Consider the following 18,905-nt stretch of genomic DNA (forward strand, 5'->3'; position numbering starts at 1 on the left):
TGGAACATGGCAGTGTTCAGCAAGATGGCCTCTCATGGATAATCATGAATTCTGGACCTCTCACTGCAGACGATGCCCCAGATATTCTACCAATTATGTGTCCACTTTTCCATGTCCACTTGCACAATCTCTACATGTTCTATTGTTTATGGTCCATTGCCACTATCGTATGTCCACATTCCTAGGGGATACCTGTGCCTGTGTAAATAGAAACATTAAGGAGATAGTTGGGAAAATGCTCCAAGTCACATATCTGGAAACTGTCCTATGATGATGACCTGTCCCCGCTCTTATTCTCCTACTGAGAACAATATGAAATGTACCAAAATATTCTGAAAGGGCTTCAAAAACAACTGATGATTCCTGATTGGGAAAAGAAGGAACTGAACACCACACCTGCCAAATAAAGGCACAACAGGAAAGGTTCACCATCAATACTCAAAGCTATACTGGGGAGAAAGGATGTGAGGGTGAATGAACCACAGGCTATGAACCTTACATTGGCCATGTCTGGACATGATTATCCTTCCAGTAAATAAGAGAAGCTCCTAATATGCACATACTCTTGATATCCACCTGGATAATGCACATGTTCTCCAACAAGGTACCAAGATCCTGATTCTTACCTGCTATTTGCAAGATGTTCTGTCCACAGTGTTGCTGGAATCTCACTCCTCTCTTTAAGGGAAATGGAAAAGATGGCATCGGTGTAGAGCAGATGAATATTTCAGTGTCCCCATAAGCTACTGAATGACCCTGGAAATTTACCTGGATGTTGGAATGATTACCAAGGAAACAGTCCTGACCCCAGAGTTCAGTGCATCCTATCTGAACACTTGCATATTTTCCTGTTGTGTTCTGGTCCCTGAGCAGGAGGACATCAACAAACTCAAAACCCAGAAAGAATAATTTCTTTATTGCAAAATTTCCTAATTTTACTTGATTTCATCCATCCAAGTGCCCCCTCACAAACAGTAAATTGCCAAGGACACTGTATTTTCTGACCTGAACACCAGCAGATCACAGGATGAGGAGATATTCGGGGACAGCCTCTCCTTCCCTGTACATGTAGAAGTGGTGGAGCCTCACTTCTGCTGTGGGCCCAAGCCTACATTGACTTATGTCTCTATAAATCCACATGAGTATGTTATATGCTTCTCCCGAGTCTAGTATGTGACTACAGGAAGAAGAAGGTGTCCCATGGCTGACAGGAACAAAATCTCACAAGACCTGATCATCAGCAGGGGCCTTCCCATGATACCTGGTAACAATATATGGCAACCCTAGGTTAAGCAGAGGGTCCTTTTAACCTCTCTGAGGAACATCAGGCACTGAGAACTAGCTATGTCCATGTTAGGACTTACCTAACAATTACTAGTCTGGACTCCAAACATTTTTCTACATGTTTGCATATACTTACCTGAAGGGAGGGCTAACAAAAACATGCAAAAACCATAGGATCAACACACACTTTGCCAAGTAGAAACATCAGGATCCATACTTGGCCATCACTACTAGAAAAAAAGGCTTTTAATTTACCTACAGACCAAAACAAATCCAAGGAGAACTTGATCATGCCACACACTGATTCCCATCAACTGATTGTACTTCCAGCTAAGAAGGCTGCTTCACCACCATTGATCCGGGGAAAAAGCCATCCCAAGATACATGGAATCACTCAACATGCATTACCCTGAGCAGTACACCAAGGATAAACTCCTGTCACTGGATTGGCTTAGTACCCTATTCATCACTTCCCTGGGTACCTGCACTCAAAACCCATCCACAATAACACACAGGAACTTAAGGATCACTTACTGAAGTCCATGGAGCTCCTCCATCAAGTTCTATGAGTGAGGCCCACATGTGCCCTTACCTGGAAACTGGCAATGTTCAACGGGATCACCAATGCTTATCGTCTCACACCGTAAAACCTACCCTTTTGTGGTTGCCTTTTCTGTGTCCACCTGAATAATTCCAATGTCGTCATATTACTTAGCATCCATCACCACCTCCATGCTCACAGGCTAGCTGTGCAGCAGTAAATGGACTCCATAAGGAGATTCCTGCCAATCTGCTCCAATCCCTGTCACTAGAACCCAGAGTAGGAAATTTAATTCTTTCTCCACTTATTTCTCTCTTGGGTCTAGTATGAAATACATGAGATGTGCCAGCTAAAATTCAAAAGCACCTGGTTCTCCCTCATGAAAGAAAAGAGGCACTGAACACCACACTTGCCAAATAAAGGCAGAACCATGAGAAGTTCACCACCAGTATTCAATCAAAAAAGCTCTGAGGGTGAATGGGGCATAGGCTCTGAACCCTTGTGTAGCCAAGTGCTATAGTGGATGTGCAACCAGAGAACATGAAAACATCTCATTATGCACACACTGCTGTTTATCCCAGATGACAAAGACCATGGGGTCACCAAGGAGGTATACCACATCCTGGTTCTTACCTGACATCTGCAAGAGGTTCTGTCCATAGCCCACTTGGCATCCCTCATCTCTCTTCAAGGGAGCCTGGGGAAAGCATGAAGAAGATATTGTTGGTATAGAGCATTTCGGTGCCCACATAAACCACTGAATGACACTGGAAACTCGTGTGGATTCTGGGATGATTGCCAGGGAAACAATCCTGTCCCCAGAGTCTGACCTCTCATACCTGGACATATACAAACTCTCTAATGCTTATGGTTCCTTGGGCAGAGCATCAACAAGAAAAAAAAAAGGGCAGAATCACTCCTCCCATACTTATGATTTTGACATCTATTTGACATCACCCATGCCAAAGGTCCCCTTACTATGAGTAAGGATCTCCAAACTATTGGATCTGAGTATTTTGAAATCAAGGAGGAACATAAATGCTGAAAGACACCATCATCGCTCAGGCATAGTTTACAGGAAAAGGTTGGAGGCCTGGGCAAGATCCATGCTTACCTGATGTCTGTAGGGATCTGCATGAGTAACCTGTATTCACTGTGACAACTCAAATCTCTGTGAAGAAAAACATGAAAGTACTGCTTTAAACCACATCTCTTTATACCAACACAGGTGAGAATTATGGGAAGTCCCTGTGTTTCTTTGTGAAGCCCACTTTGTTCTCTATCTGGGTTCTTACAATACTTCATGGGCAAAGCATAGTAAGAGAAATCTTACTCCCTTGACAGGAAACCTGTAGAAGTTGCAAGGGACAGTATAAGTAGTGGTGAAAATCTGGATAATAACAAGAATCCCTGCCTCTCCACGTACAACAGTAAGCATGTAAACTACCTTAAAGACCAGATATCCTACATGAAAATGCAATGCTTACTGGTTGATATTGAGAAGAGTTTTTCATTATACCTTTACTGTCACACACATCAAAAAGCAGGGAAAAGACAAGGGTATCCAAAGGCACGTTTGCAATCTTCATGTGTAAAGAAGTAGTTCTCCCATAGCTGAAGATGGCACATCTCTCAAGACTTGATCTCCAGCAGGGTCCTTTGAAGATACCTGGAGACAAAACAGGTCAACATTAAGTTAGGCATCCTTTTCAAACTTATTAAGGAATATCCGGCCCTGATAACCGGGCTCTGTCCACTTTAGAAGTTAACCGGCCATTTGAAAACCTGAAAACAAGTCTTATTCATCCTTACATATTCCTAAGTGAAAGGAAGTCCAACAACACCATGTGAATGCTATGTCATTCTTCGTGCACTTTGCTCTACAAGAATCTCTGGGCCTTTTATTGGCCATCAACACTGGGATAAATGGCTTTCACTCCAAGATGTTATCAGAATCAATCTAAGGTGTATACTATCATGCTGAGACATGCATCATCATCAAAAGGTCATATGCCAAGATTCCCATGCTTCCTGCTCAGAAGCCTGCTGCATCACAATGTCATTAGAAAAAGGAAAAGCCATCCCACAACACCTGCATCCTTCAACATTCAAATTTCTGCATGTAATATCAAGGTCAAACTCCTGGTCAATAGACTGGTTTAGTTCCTTCATCCATTTCCTGGGCACTTGCACCCAAAGCACAGCCACAATACATGGACCCCATCATCACTTACATGGAGATCCCTGAGGGGTGCTATAGGCAGGACCATACATGCCCTTACCCAGAACCTGGCAATGTTAAAGGAGATAGCCTCTCATAACTAATTGTGAGTTCTGGACCACTCACTGGAAAAGATGCCTCAGATATTCTATCCATTGCCCATCCATTTTTCCATGTCCACCTGCCAAATTGCCACATTATCATATTATTTATGGTCCACTGCCACTACTAGACACACTTGAGATCGCTGCCAAACAGCTCCATGTCGTTTTTCTGGAATTAACCTTATGACAATGATCTATTACCTGAGTCATTCTCATACTGGCTACAGTATGAAATGTACCAGATATCCTGAAAAGGAGTCAAAAGCGCCTGATGTTCCCTGACAATAACAAGAAGGCACTGAACACTACACCTGACACAAAAAGGCAGAACCAAGAAAGGTTCACCATTTATACGCTAATCTATATCAGAAAAAAAAGGCTCTGAAGGGGAATGGGGCATAGCTATAAACCCTACACCAGCCACATCCTAAAATGATTATGCTTCCAGTAAACATACTGTGCACACACTCTTGACATCCCCTTGGATACCAAGAACAATGTGTTACCACCATCATGATTCTTACCTGATATTTACAACAGTTTCTGTCATTGGCCTTCTTGGAACTGTACACCTCTCTTCAAGAAAACTGAAAAAAACACAGAGAAGATGGTATCAGCGTAGAGCCTGTGAGTATTTCAGTGACTCTGTAAACCACTGTATTACCCTAGAAATTAACCTGAATGCTAGGACATTTGCTCGGGAAAGTGTCCTGGATTCTTACCTGGACACCTCAAAACTCTCTGTACCTATTGGTCCCAAGGCAGGATTTCAACACACACACACACACACACACACACAAAACCTGGACACAATAACTGCTATCCTATCATTTCCACATCCATTTGACCTCACCCATTTCAAGTTCCTACTTATAGAGAGCAACATTACCAATGGTGCTATTTTTTCTGATCTGAGAACCTTCAAATAATGAGGGGTCCAGGAATACATGGGGACAGCCTCTTCTACCCCATATGCATGTGGAGGTGGTGGAGCCTCATTGCTGCCCTGGGCCTAAGTCCACACTTACTCGATATTTCTAGAAATCTTCTTGAGTATGTTGTAAGCCTTGCTGTGACTACACGATCCCTGTGAAAGACATAGCAGGAATACTGATACACTGTTCCTAACACCAGCACATGGAAGAAATGAGACCACTGTGTTTGTTTGCTGAGCCCACTTGCTTCACTGCATGACTCCTTGCAGAACTCCATGGACAAAGCCTGGTAAGAAAAATCTTACCATCTTCACGGAAACCTAGAGAAGTTGCAAGGGTCAATATCCATTGAAGTAGTAACATCCTGCATATTAAAAATAATCCCTGCATCTTGATAAATGGCTGGAGTATGGAAAATGCCTTATGAGCCAGCAATCCCAGAAGAAAATGCAATACTCACCTGTGGCCATGGACAAGCGTCTCTTGATTTACCTTTGCTGTCACACATGTTAAGTAGCAGGCAAAAGACAAAACTGAAAAAGAGCTCTTGCAATGTTTATGTGAAAAGAAGTCCTGTGGCTGAAAGTAGCAGCATCTCACAACAACTGATCATGAGCTAGGCCTTTTCAAAGAAATCTGGGACCAAATATGGCAACAATAGGTTAGGCAGTGGCTTCATTTCAACATTGTTAAAGAACACCAAGTCCCCTGAGGACCAGCCTGTGTCCATGCTAGAACTTACCTGATCATCAGCAATCTCCAATCCAAACACTTTTGTACATCTCTGCATATACTGACCTGAAGAAAGTCCAACAGCAACATGTGAAAACCATATCATTCAGGATGCGCTTTGCTCTGCAAGAACAAATGGCCTAGTCTTGGCCATCACCAATGGCACAAAAAGCTTTCACTCCACAATGATACCAGAACCAATCAGAGGTTAGAACTCTATCATCCCCAGACACTCATCTTCATCAGTTGGTCACCTGTCAAGATTTCTATGCTTCCTACTCAGAAGGCTGCTCTACCACAATGTCACTGGATCAAGGAAAAAGCAATCCCAAGATATACAGATCCTTCAACATTCATTATCCTGCACCCTCTACCAAGGGAAAACTCCTGGTCACTCTGTTGGCTTAGCACCACATTCATTATTTCCTATGCTTGTACGCTCAACACACAATCACAGAAACATACAGGAAGCCTACCATCTCTTCCTAAAATCCATGGGGATCCCCTGATATGAGGAAGGACCACATCTTCCTGTATCTGCAACCTGGTGATGTTCAATAGTTTCACCAATTTTTACAGGCTCACAGTGAGTTCTAGATGCCTCAATGAAAAAGGGACTCAGAATAATCTGTCTTTTACTGGTCTCCTTTATGTGTCCACCTTCGTATTACCTTGTTACCTTTTTACTTGGGGTCTATCCCCGATTCCAGACTCCTACATTTCTATAGTCTACCTGTACTACAGTAAATGGAACCTCTGATGAGATAATTTTCAAATTGCTACAGTCCTTGTCCTTAGAACCCAACCTAGAAAAATAACCTCCTGGCTTGCTTATTCCCTTACTGGGTCTAGTATGGAATATGACAGACATGCCAGCTAGAATTTAAAAGCATCTGGTGCTCCCTTGTGACAGCAAGAAGGCACTGAGTATCACATTTGCCAAATAAAATTGGAACCATCAAAATGCCACCTTCCATACTCATATCTGTATCAGACACGAAGTCTCTGAGGGTAAACGGGGCATAGGCTCTCAACCCTACATTAGCCACATCCTGAAGTGACTGTGCCTCCAGTAAACTTGAGAAAATTTCATTATGCACATGCTCCTGACATCCACCTATAAGGAATATGTGATCCCCAAAGTGATACCAGCAACTCACCTGACATTTGCAACAGGTTCTGCACATAATTTTCTTGATATCCTGTACTTCTCTTCAGGGGAACCAGGAAAAAATATGGAGAAGAAACAGTTTATTTAGAGTCAATAAAAACGTTGGTGCACCCATAAACCATTGAAGAACACTGAAAATGTACCTGGATGCTGGGGTGAATGCTAGCGACACCATCCTGTCCCAAGAATTCAATATCTCATAGCTGGACACCTGCAAAATCTCCAATGCTTACAACTCCCCATGAAGGGCCTCAACAAGGCATGAAAATCTGGACAGAACAATCCTTCCATGCTCACAGTTTGGCATCCATTTGACCACGCCCTTGTCAAAGTGTCCATTTACTGGGAATAGCATCATTGAGGACTCCATCCTTTCTAGGGCTAGGGCTAGGAATGCCGAGGTACCCCTTCATCACTTACTTGCGCAGAAGGAGTTTGCAGAACCTTGTTGGTAGTATGGACCAAGGCCTACACTTACCTGCTATCTGTAGGAATCTGCACGAGTACTCTGTACTCCTCCAGCGATATCAGGATCCAATAATATTTTCCCACACAACATCGAGAATACTGCTTTAGACAAAGTCTTCTTGCACCTGCACAGGTGAGAGTTACAGAAGTCATAGTTTTTTTTTGTGTAGTCTACTGTCTTCTCTATCCAGGTCCTTGTGTTACTTCATGGACAAAGCCTGGTAAAAGTTATCTTACTCCCTTGAAGGGAAATCTACAGAAGTTGCAAAGGATAATACATCAGGAGTGGTGGAAACCTGGATATTAACAAGAATCCCTGCCTCTCCACATACAACAGTAAGAACAGAAACTACCTTAAGGGGCAGCATCCTACAATAAAATGTGATACTAGGAGTTGATATTGTAAAAAGTCTCTTGTTTTACATTTGCTATCACATATGTCAAACACCAGGGAAAAGATAATAGTTGTCAAAGGTCCTTTTGCACTGTTTATTTGAAACAAAGGTGAACCTTTTCAGCTGAAAATGGCAACATTTCACAAGACCTAATCACCAGATGGGCCAGTCCCAGGATACCTGGTGATGAATCATGCCATCCTACATTTCTGTTCAAGGGATTCTAGAAAAACATGGAGAAGAGGTGTCAGTGTAGAGCCCATAAGCATTTTGGAACACCCATTAACTATTGTATGACACTGGAACTGGATGCTGGGATGACTGCCAGAGAAAAAGTCCTGTTTCATAAGTTGAACATCTCCTACTTACCTGGACATTCCATGTGCCCTATCACATGACAGTAAAATTGCCAAAGATGCTATCCCTTCTGACATAAGCACTTTCAAATTCTGAGTGGAACACTCAGGGACAGCTGCTCATTTACCTGTACATGTGGAGGTGGTGGGACCTCATTACTTAACCATCAGCAATTTCTATTCCAAAAACTTTTCTGTACTGATGTATATACCTACCTGAAGGGCAGACACAAACACAATGCAAAAAACCATAGTATTCAACATGCACTTCACTCCACAAGAACACCTGGACCTTTCCTCAGCCATCTTCATTAGCACTAAAGTCATTCACTACACCACAATGCCAGAGCCAATCTGAGAAGTACATCAGGCCCAGACACTCACCCTCATTAACTGGTCACCTGCTAAGTCCTGTGCTTCCATGTCAGAAGTATGCTATATTATAATGTCAATGGAACAAGGAAAAAGCAATCCCAAGACATATGGACCCTCCAAAATTCATTTTCCTGTGCACTACACCAAAGGTAAATTTCTGGTCACTTCATTGGCTTGGTACCTCTTTCATCATTTCCCTGAGCACCTGCCCCATGGCAACATGTAGAGACCTACCATCACCTATTGAAGGCCATGAAAACCCCTATCTGGTGTTACAAGGGAGGCCCATACCTGCATTTACCTAAAATCTGGCAATGTTCAATCAGATTACCAATGTTCATGGGTTCACAGTGAGTTCTGGATGCCTCTCTGGAAAAGACGCTCTGAAAAACCATTCTTTTCCTGTCTCCTTTTCTGTGTCAGCCACATGCACCTCAGTGAATCACTTGGGGTCCACTGCCACCTCTTGACTCCTCCTAAGTGTCCACGGACTAGCCCTGCAACAGGAAATGGATCCTCTGCCAAACTGTTGCAATCCATGTCTCTAGAACCCAACACAGGAAAACGATCTGTTTCTGTGCTGAGTCCCTACTGGGTCTAGTATGAAATGTACATGATTTCCTAGCTGGAAATCAAAAGCTCCTGGTACTCCCTTCATGACAGCAAGAAGGCATTAAATGCCACACTTGCCAAATGAAGGCAAAACCATCAAAATGTCACCATCAGTATTCAAATCTATATCCAACAAAATGTGTACACAGGAAACATGAAAACATCTTAACATGATCCTGATATCCATCTCAATATAGAGAACCACAGACTCCCCAGTGAGGTATAAGCAACCTGAGTCTTACCTGAGATTTACATGAGTCTCCAGCCACAGTCTTCTCAGCATCCCTATCATCACTTCAAGAGAACCCGAATAAAACTTGTAGTGGATGTCAGTGCTGAGGTGACGAGCACTTCTTTGTCCATATAAATAACCAACGGAGACTCAAAAGGCAGCTGCATGCTGAAATGATCACCAGAGAATGAAATCTGTCAACAGAATCAAAACATTCCTCCTGGACACCAGGTCACTGCTCCTCAGGCAGGACCTAAACATAAAAGCATAAAATCCCATACAGAATCACTCATTATTGCTCATGTTTTTGGCATCCATCTGACCCCTCACATGCCAAGTGTCCCCTCACTGACAAAAGGATAGGCCAGGGCTCCATCCTTTCTAACCTGAGCACAATCAAATCAAGGGTGGGGTTGGGAACACCAAGTGAAACCTTTGATATTTACTGTGCACTGGTCAAAGTCCACAATTAGCTTATATCTCTGGGGAACCAACTTAGTGTGTTTCACTCTACATTGTGACATCAGGATCCTTGTGAAAAACACAGCAGGTATACCAGTGTAGGTCATCTCTCTCACAGGAGTCCATATGGGAATCGCGGAGGTCACTGAGTTTGTTGGCAGAGCCCACTTGCTTCACCACCTGCACTGATGCAGGTCTTCACAGACAAAGCCTGGTAAGAAAAATTTTACTACCTTGAATAGAATCCAGCGGAAGTTGCACAGGTTAATATCTTTAGTGGTGCAATCTGGGATAGTAACAAGGATCTTTGCCTCTTCATACATGACAGTCAGCATACAAACAGCAAATGGGTGATCCATCCTATAAAAAAATGCAAGGCTTACCAGTAGCCATTGGAAACAGTCTCTTCTTTTACCTACTTTGTCACACACGATGAGCAGCAAAGGAAAGGCAAGGGTGTCCAAGGGTCTTCTTGCGATGTTCATGTTAAAAGAAAGTTCCATTACTGAAGGTAACAACATCTCACAAGGCTAGATTACCAGCATGCTCTTTAGGCTTACCAGTAGCCACTGGAAACAGTCTCTTCTTTTACCTACTTTGTCACACACGATGAGCAGCAAAGGAAAGGCAAGGGTGTCCAAGGATCTTCTTGCGATGTTCATGTTAAAAGAAAGTTCCGTTACTGAAGGTAGCAACATCTCACAAGGCTAGATTACCAGCATGCTCTTTCATGGGATATTTGGTAACAAAACATGTCCACAGCAAGGTAGGCACAGACTTTCTTTTTTACCCCAATGCAGAACAGCAGCCCCAAGTACCAGGACATGTCCATGTTAGGACTTACCTAAATATCTGTAACCTTGAAAGTCTCTTCTACATCACTTCATATAACTACGTGAAGGAAAATCCAATAACATAGTGATAAAACCATGTCAATTCACATGTATTTTGTACTGCAAGCACACCTGGCCTTTTCCTTGACACTACAAGGGGCACAAAAGGCTTTCCCATAACCCTGGTAACAGAACCAACCTGTGGAGACAACTATCATGTCAAGACACTCATCCTCATCCAATGGTCACCTGCCAAGATTCCTATGCTTCCTGCTCAGAAGGCTGCTCCACTACAGTGTCACTGGACTGGGGAAAAACAATCACAAAACACATGGATCTCAAGGCATTCATTACCTGAGATTACTGGCTTGAATTCAAAGCACCTGGTACTTCCTCAAGACAGCAAAAAGGCTCGGAATACATTTGTAAAAAAATGCAGAGCAATCAAAAGTTCACGGTCAATGTTCAGTTCTATACCTAAAGAAAAGGCTCTTAGGATGAAATGGAAATAGGCTGTAAACACTCTACTAGCCAAGTCCTACAGTAAATGTTTACCCGGGAAACATGAAAACACTTCATTATGCATATGCTCCTGACACCCACCTGGATACCAAGGATCGCATGGTCCTGAAAAAGATATTAACACAATGATTCTCACCTGAAGAGAGGTTCTGTCCACATGTTTCTTGGCATCCCTATGCGCTCTTTAAAGGAAACTGGGACATAAAGGGAAAAGAGGCTGTCGGTATAGAGCCCATGATAATTTTGGGGTCCCATAAGTTACTGAATGATCCTGGAAACTTACCTGGATACTAGGATGATTGCTAGGGAAGCAATTCTGTTCCCAGTGTCCAACACCTCCTACCTGGAAAACTGCAAACTCTCCAGTGCTAACTGCTCCCAAACATGCCCTTAAAAAGCAATAAAACCTGGACAGAATCATGACCTCCGTGCTCATGATTTTGGCATCCATTTCACCTCACCTATGCCAAGGGTTCCCTCGCTGACAGTAGCCATCACCAAGGTCTCCATCCATTCTCACCTCAACACCTTGAAATCACTTTCTTTATCACTTTCATCACTTCATCATTTTCTTGTGCATGGGGATATTTTAGGACCTTGTTGGTAGACTGGGCCAAGGTCCTTACTTACCTGATTTCTGTGAGAACCTGCATGAGTATATTGTACTCTCACTGTGATATCAGGATCCCTGTGAAGAAAATATGGAGAATACTGTTTTAGCTCATGTCCCTTTGCACCAGCACATGTGAAAATTATGGAGGGCACTGTGTTTTTCTGTGGAGCACACTTGCTTCTCTATATGAGTCCTTGCTGTACACCACCGGCAAAGCCTGGAAAGAGAAATCCTACTCTCTTGAATGGAAACCTGAAGAAGTTTCAAGGGACATTATCAGTAGAGAGGGAAATGGATATTAACAAGAATCTCTGCCTTTCCACATAGAACAATATACATGGCAGCTTCCTTAAGGGCTAGACATAATAGATGAAAATGTGACATTAACCAAGTGATGTGGGGAAGAGTCTTCTGTTTTACCTTTGTTTGTCCCACATATCAAACAGCAGGGAAAAGCCAAGCACGCCCAAAGCCCTTTTGCAATGTTAATGGGAAAAGAAGTTGTCCCATGGCTGACAGTGGCAACATTTCATGAGATCTGATCGGCAGCCAGGCCCTTTATAGGGTACCTGGTGACAGATCATGGCAAAACCACATTAGGCAGAGGCTCCTATTTGACTGAGCTGGAGTATCAGGCCCTGTATTTGGCCTATGTCCACCTTAGGAATTACCTGGTCATCTACAATCCTAAGAAGTTTTCTCTATAGCTGTATATACCAACCTAAAGGGAAGTTGAACAACACCATGCAAAATTTGAGTCATTCAGTATGCACTTTGTGGCAACAACAGCTGGTCCTTTCCTTGGCCATTACCACTGACACAAAGGGCTTTCTTGCCAGCTAATATAAGAACCAATCCCAGGTGAACACTATCATCATGAGACACACGCTACATTCTCATCAACTGGTCACTTGCCAAGACTCTTGTGCTTCCTGCTCAGAAGGTTGCTCTGCCACAATGTCACTGGACTAGGGAAAAAGCAATATAAAGAAATACAGGTCCATCAACATTCAGGTTTCTAAACATTATTACACTAGGGCCAACTCCTGGTCACTGGACTGGCTTAGTCCTCTTTCTTCGCTTCCCTTGGCACCTGAACCCAAAGCATAGCCATGACAACCCACAGTGACCTCTCTATCTTCAAAGTACTGGTGCTGCAAGACAGGACTATACCTGCACCTACCTGGAACCCTGATAATGTTCAAAGGCATGACCTCTCATGCTAATCATCTCTGGACCTCTCACTACAAAAAATGCCTCAGATAGTCCATCTATAATATGAGCACTTTTCTGTGACCACGTGCACAATCTCCAAATCATCATTTATCAAATTATCATTTATGGCCCACTGCCACTTCCAGACTGCTAAGTCCCCAGGGAAGAGCTGTGCCAGAATAAATGGACACACTTGAGATAGTTGCCGCACTACTCCAATTCACATCTCAAGAAACCACCCTCTGACAATGACCGGTTACTCCACTTCTTTGCCTACTTTGAACAGCAGGAAATGCACCATATCTGGTGAAAGGGATACAAAAGCACTTGGTGCTCCCTGACTGTAGCAAGAAGGCAATGAAACTACACATGTCAAATAAAGGAAGAAAAAAGAAAGGTTCACCATCAGTACTCAAATATCTACTACAGAAAACGCTGTGAGTGTGAACGGGGCATGGGCTTTGAATCCTCCACTAGCCAAGTCCCAAAGTGACTGTACTTCCAATAAACATGAGATCTTGTTATACAAATGCTCCTGACATCTACTTGCACATGGAGGACCACTTGGTCCCAACATGGTACCAGCACCCTGATTCTTACCTGACATTTGCCAGAGGTTCTGTGCACAGGCTGCTTGCATCTTGCATCTTTTGTCAAGGGAACCTGGCAAAAATATGCAGAAGATACGATCAATGCAGAGCTTATGAATATTTTGGTGCCCTGGTAAAACGTTGAGTGGTCTTGAAAACTTATATGGAGGCTGGGATGAATGCCACAAAAACTACCTGTGGAAAGAGGTCAATGTCTCCTACTTGGACACCTGAGTAGTCTTCTTTGTTTAATGGTCTCAAGGCAGGAACTCAATAACCACAAAACCTGGACAGTGTAATTACTTCAATGTACCTTTTTCATATCTATTTGACCCCAACACATTCAAATGTCCCCTCAGAGACAGTGAAACTGTCAAGGAAGCCATCCTTTCTGACCTTAGCACCTTCAAATTATGAAGAGGGCAGGAATGCCCAGAGTTAGACTCTCATTTACCTGTATACTTGGAGGTGGAAGGACCTTGTTGCTGCCCTCGGCTCAAATCTACACTAACCTATAGTCTTTAGAAATCTACATAAGTACATTGTACACCTTGCTGTGACTACAGGATCCCAGGGAAAAACACATCAGGAAGACTGATTGAGGCCATTGGTTCTTATGCAAGCACCTGTGTGAATTGTAGAGCTCACCTTGTTTGCTTGGTGAGCCTACTTTCTTCATTACATGATTCCTGGAGGTACTTCACAGACAAAGAGGAGAAATGTCACTGTCTTGAATGGAAACCTGCAGAATTTGCATGGGTTACTATCTGTAGTGGTAGAAACCTAGATATTAAAAATCTCAATTAATTTCTGGAGCATAGAAAATGCCTCATGAGCCAGTCAACCACGAAGAAAGTGTGAAGCTGACCTATAGTTATTGAGAAGTCTCTTGTATCTCTGTTGTCGCACATGTCAAACAGGAAAAAGACAAGGTACCTGATGGTCTTGTTGCAACGATGACATGAAAAGAAGTTGTTGTACCATGGCTGAAGGTGGCAACATTACATAAGACCTAAAGTAAGGCCTTTCCCAGGTTTCCTGGGGACAAAATGTGGCCAATCAAATTAGACAGAGGCTTCCCTTCAACTTGTTAAGAAACATTAGGCTCAAGAGCCAGGTTATGTCCATATTAAGACTTACCTATCAGCAATCGTGACCCCAAAAACTTTTTACATCTCTGTTTACACCTACCTAAAGGGAAGGCCAAGAAAATATTTGAAAACCAAAGCATCCAGCACGCACACTGCTTTGCTGGGACACTTGGACCTTTCCTTGGCCATCAGTACTGCCAGAAAATGGTTTCATTCCATCTTGATATTAGACCCAATCTGAGAACTACTATATCATGGAGAGACACTCACTCACCACACAGATGACCACCTGCCAAGATTCCTGGGCTTCCTGTTCAGAAGGATGCTCTATTATGTCATTGGTACATAGAAAAAGCAACCACAAGACACATGAGAACCCTTGACTTTCAGGTTTCTGCATATTGAACCAAGAGCAAACTCCTGATCCCTGGATTAGCTCAGTATCCCATTCATCACCTTCCCGGGGAGCTGCACCCAAAATGCAACCATATCTATACACGAGGACCTGATCATTGCTTATGAAACTCCATGGATAGCAGCCATGCAGTGCTACAAGGGAGGCCCACATAGGCACTTACTTGGAACCTGGTGATGTTCAACAGGGTAACCAATATTTACAGGCTCATATTGATTTCTGGACTCTTCCATTTAAAAGAGGCCTAAGAGAAACCTGCCTTTCTGGTTCCCTCCCCTGTGTATACCTGCATAGTCCTCCCCACAAGTATCATTTGGCTTCCATTGCCACCTCCATGCCCATGGACTATGCAAGCAACAGTAAATTGATGCTCTTGAGAGAATAACTGCCAAACTGTTCCAAACCAGGACTCCAGAATCCAACTTAGAAAATGACCTTTTGCCTCACTGTTTCCCCTATATGAACTAGTATGAAATGCATAAGATCTGCTGCCTGGCAAGCAAGATAGAATGAAGGCACTGAACACCTCATTTCCAAAATAAAAGTAGAACCATGAGACATTCAATACCAGCACTCAAATCTATACCAGACAAAAAGGCTGAGGGTGAATGAGGCTTAAGCTCTGAACCCTATATTATCCAAGTCCTCTACTGGATTTGCCCCAGAAAATATTAAGTTTTCTGTATGTACGTGCTCTTGACATTAACCTGCATATGTAGGATGATGCAATCTCCAGTGAGGTATCAGACATTGAATCTTACCTGACATTTGCAAGAAGTTCTGTCCATAGTCTTCTTGGTATCCCACATCTGTCTTTAAGGGAAGCTGGAAACATGGAAGAAAGGGTGTGGATGGAGAGACCATGAATATTTCCATGCTCCTGAAAGACATTTCCTGATACTGAAAACTTACCTGGATGAAGGAATAATTGCCAGGGAAACTGTCCTGTCCCCAGACTCTAACCCTTCTTACCTGGACACTTGCAAAATTTTCTATTCTTACTGCTCCCTGGAAGGGCCTCAACAAGCAAAAAAAAATTTTTTTTTGACAAAACACTCCTTCCATGCTCATGATTTGGCATCCACTTGATCATAACCGTGCCAAGGGTCCCCTCACCGACACATGCATCACCTAGTTCCACATCCTGTATGAAGTGAGCAACGTGAAATGAAAGAGGTGCCAGGAATGCTGAAGATCACCTTTGTATCTTACTTTGTGCATGGGGTGTTCACAGGATGTTGTTGGTGGATGTTGTACTCCTCAAGTGATATCATGATCTTGGGAATCAAACATTAAAAACACTGCTTTAGACCATGTCTCCTTGCACTAGAACAGGTCAAAATTAAGCAGGTTTTACTGTTTCTTTGTGGAGCCCACTTTCTTTTCTATCTAGGTCCCAGCAATATTCCACTGGCAATTTCTGGTAAGAGAAATTTTACTGCCTTGAACAGAAACATGCCGAAGTTGAAAGGGACAATATGGGTATAGGTGGATTCTGGTTTCTTTTGTTTGTTTGTTTGTTTGGTACCAGGAGTTGAATTTAGGACATCGCACCTGTGAGGCAGGTGGTGGAACCACTGAGCTAAATCCCCAGCCATATGGGTATTGCTGGAAACCTGGATATTAACAGGAATTCCTGCCTCTCCATATACAACAGTAAGCACCTTATGACCCAGATATCCTTCATGAAAATGGAATGCATACTGGAATATATTAGGAAAAATCTCTTCTTTTACCTTCATTCTTATGCATATCAAAAAACAGGGTAAACCCAAGGATTTCCAAGGGTCTTGTTTCAATATTCATGCAAAAAGAAAAAGTTGTCCCATGATGAAGATGACAACATTTCATAAGATTGATCATCAGCCAGGCCATTCAGAGCATAACCGAAGAAAAAACAAGACAACACTTGGTTAGACAAAGGTCCCTATTTGACTTAGCTGGACATATCACACCCTGAGAACCTGGCTATATCTACCCACTTTAGGAATTACATGGACTATCTGCAATCCTGACCAGAAACATTCCTCATCACTCTGTATACCTACCTGAAGATAGGTTCAACAATACTATGTGAAAATTAGATCACTCAGCATGCACTTTGGTCTGCAAAAACATCTAGCCTTTTCCTTGGCCATCACCACTGGCACAAAAGGCTTTCACGCCACACTGATATAAGAATCAATCTGAAGGGAACATTATCATTCCAAGATACTAACCTTCATCAATGGGTCACCTGCCAAGATTCTTGTGCTTATTGCTCAGAAGGCTGCTCCACCACAATGTGATAGGAGTAGAGGAAATGCAGTACAGACACATGTATTCCTTAACATCCATTAACCTTCATCCTTCATCAAGGCCAAACTCATGGTCTTGAATTAGCTTAGTTCCTGCTTCGTCATTTCCCTGGGCTCCTTCATGTAAATATGACCATGGCAACCATAGGGATCCCACCATAACTTACTGAAATACAGAGATCCCCAGTCTGGTACCATAAAGGAGGCTCACATGTACGCTGAGCTGAAACCTGGCTATGTTGAAAGGGATTACTGATGTTCAAGGGCTCTTGAGTACTTCTGGACACCTCAGTGGAAGAGATGTACAAGAAAACTATCCTTTACCAGTACCCTCTTCTCTGTCACCTGCAAAATCTGCACATCACTGTATCATTTGAGCTTCACAGCCACTCCAAGATTCCTATTATGTTACCACAAATTAAATGTACAAGAATAAATGGACATGCTTGGAAAGAAACCTGTCAAACTGCTCCAATCTATGTCTCAGACACGCACCCTATAATAATGTTCTTCTGCCCCACTTAATGCCCTAATGGACTAGACTGAAATGTATGACATGTGCAGACAGTGATTCAAAAGCACTAGGTGCTCACTCATGGTAGCAAGAAGGAACTGATCTCTGTATTTACCAATTAAAGGGGAAACATTGGAGTTTTGCCATGGGTAGTAAAATGAGTAACATAAAAAAAAAGTGTCAATGTAGCATAAGCTATAAACCCTACACTTTCCCAGTCCATAAATGAATGCATACTCACAGAACCTGAGAAACATCTTACTAACCCATATTACTACAATCCACCTGGATACATAAAACGACCTGGTCCCCAGTGAAGAGATAGCACTCAGTTACCTGACATTTGCATGAAGTTCCAGTCCCAGGCTTGGAAAATCCTTATCCTTTGTTCAAGGAAATCTAGAAAAAAACACAGAAAAGAGGTTGTCAGTATAGAGTCAATGAGCATTTTGGTGCCCCCATAAACCTCTGAATGAATCTAGGATCTTCGCTGAATGCTGTGATGAAGATAGGGTGACAGTCCTGTCCCCATAATTGAACTTCTGTCTGATGCACACCTGCAAACATTCCTATGCTTACTGTCCTGGTCAGGACCTCAATAATCACACAAGTCTTTACAGAATAATTCCTTCTATGCTCTGTTTGAGCTTATTCTTGCCAAAACCCCACTCAGAAAGAGTACATCACCTAGGATGAAATCCTTTCTGATACGGAGGCATTCATATCATGGAGTGGGGGTGAGAATGCCAAGGGAAATCTACTGATTGATCTGTGCATTTGGAGGTGGCAGGACCTCCTTGGTTACCTTTGCCCAAGACCACATTCAAATTTGGTCTCCAGGAATCTGCCTGAGCACCCTAGAAAATAAGTAGGATATCAGGATCCTTGTGAAAGCACCATACAATTACAGCATTAGGCCACATCTCT

At 42.8% G+C, this 18,905-nt stretch overlaps 1 long non-coding RNA gene across 1 annotated transcript; it reads right to left on the reverse strand.

Moving 5' to 3' along the window:
* LOC104853255 lies at positions 1 to 3,425 on the reverse strand. Its single transcript, XR_777727.1, has 6 exons — positions 3,345 to 3,425; positions 2,940 to 2,996; positions 2,459 to 2,522; positions 769 to 865; positions 627 to 678; positions 1 to 198 (listed from the first exon to the last, which is right to left on the reverse strand). It is a non-coding gene; the product is annotated as an uncharacterized LOC104853255 (long non-coding RNA).
* Positions 3,426 to 18,905: the final 15,480 nt, after the last annotated feature.

The sequence above is a fragment of the Fukomys damarensis genome, unplaced genomic scaffold, assembly GCF_012274545.1.
Source record: "Fukomys damarensis isolate Sample0158 unplaced genomic scaffold, DMR_v1.0_HiC HiC_scaffold_39, whole genome shotgun sequence".
Taxonomy (NCBI): domain Eukaryota; kingdom Metazoa; phylum Chordata; class Mammalia; order Rodentia; family Bathyergidae; genus Fukomys; species Fukomys damarensis.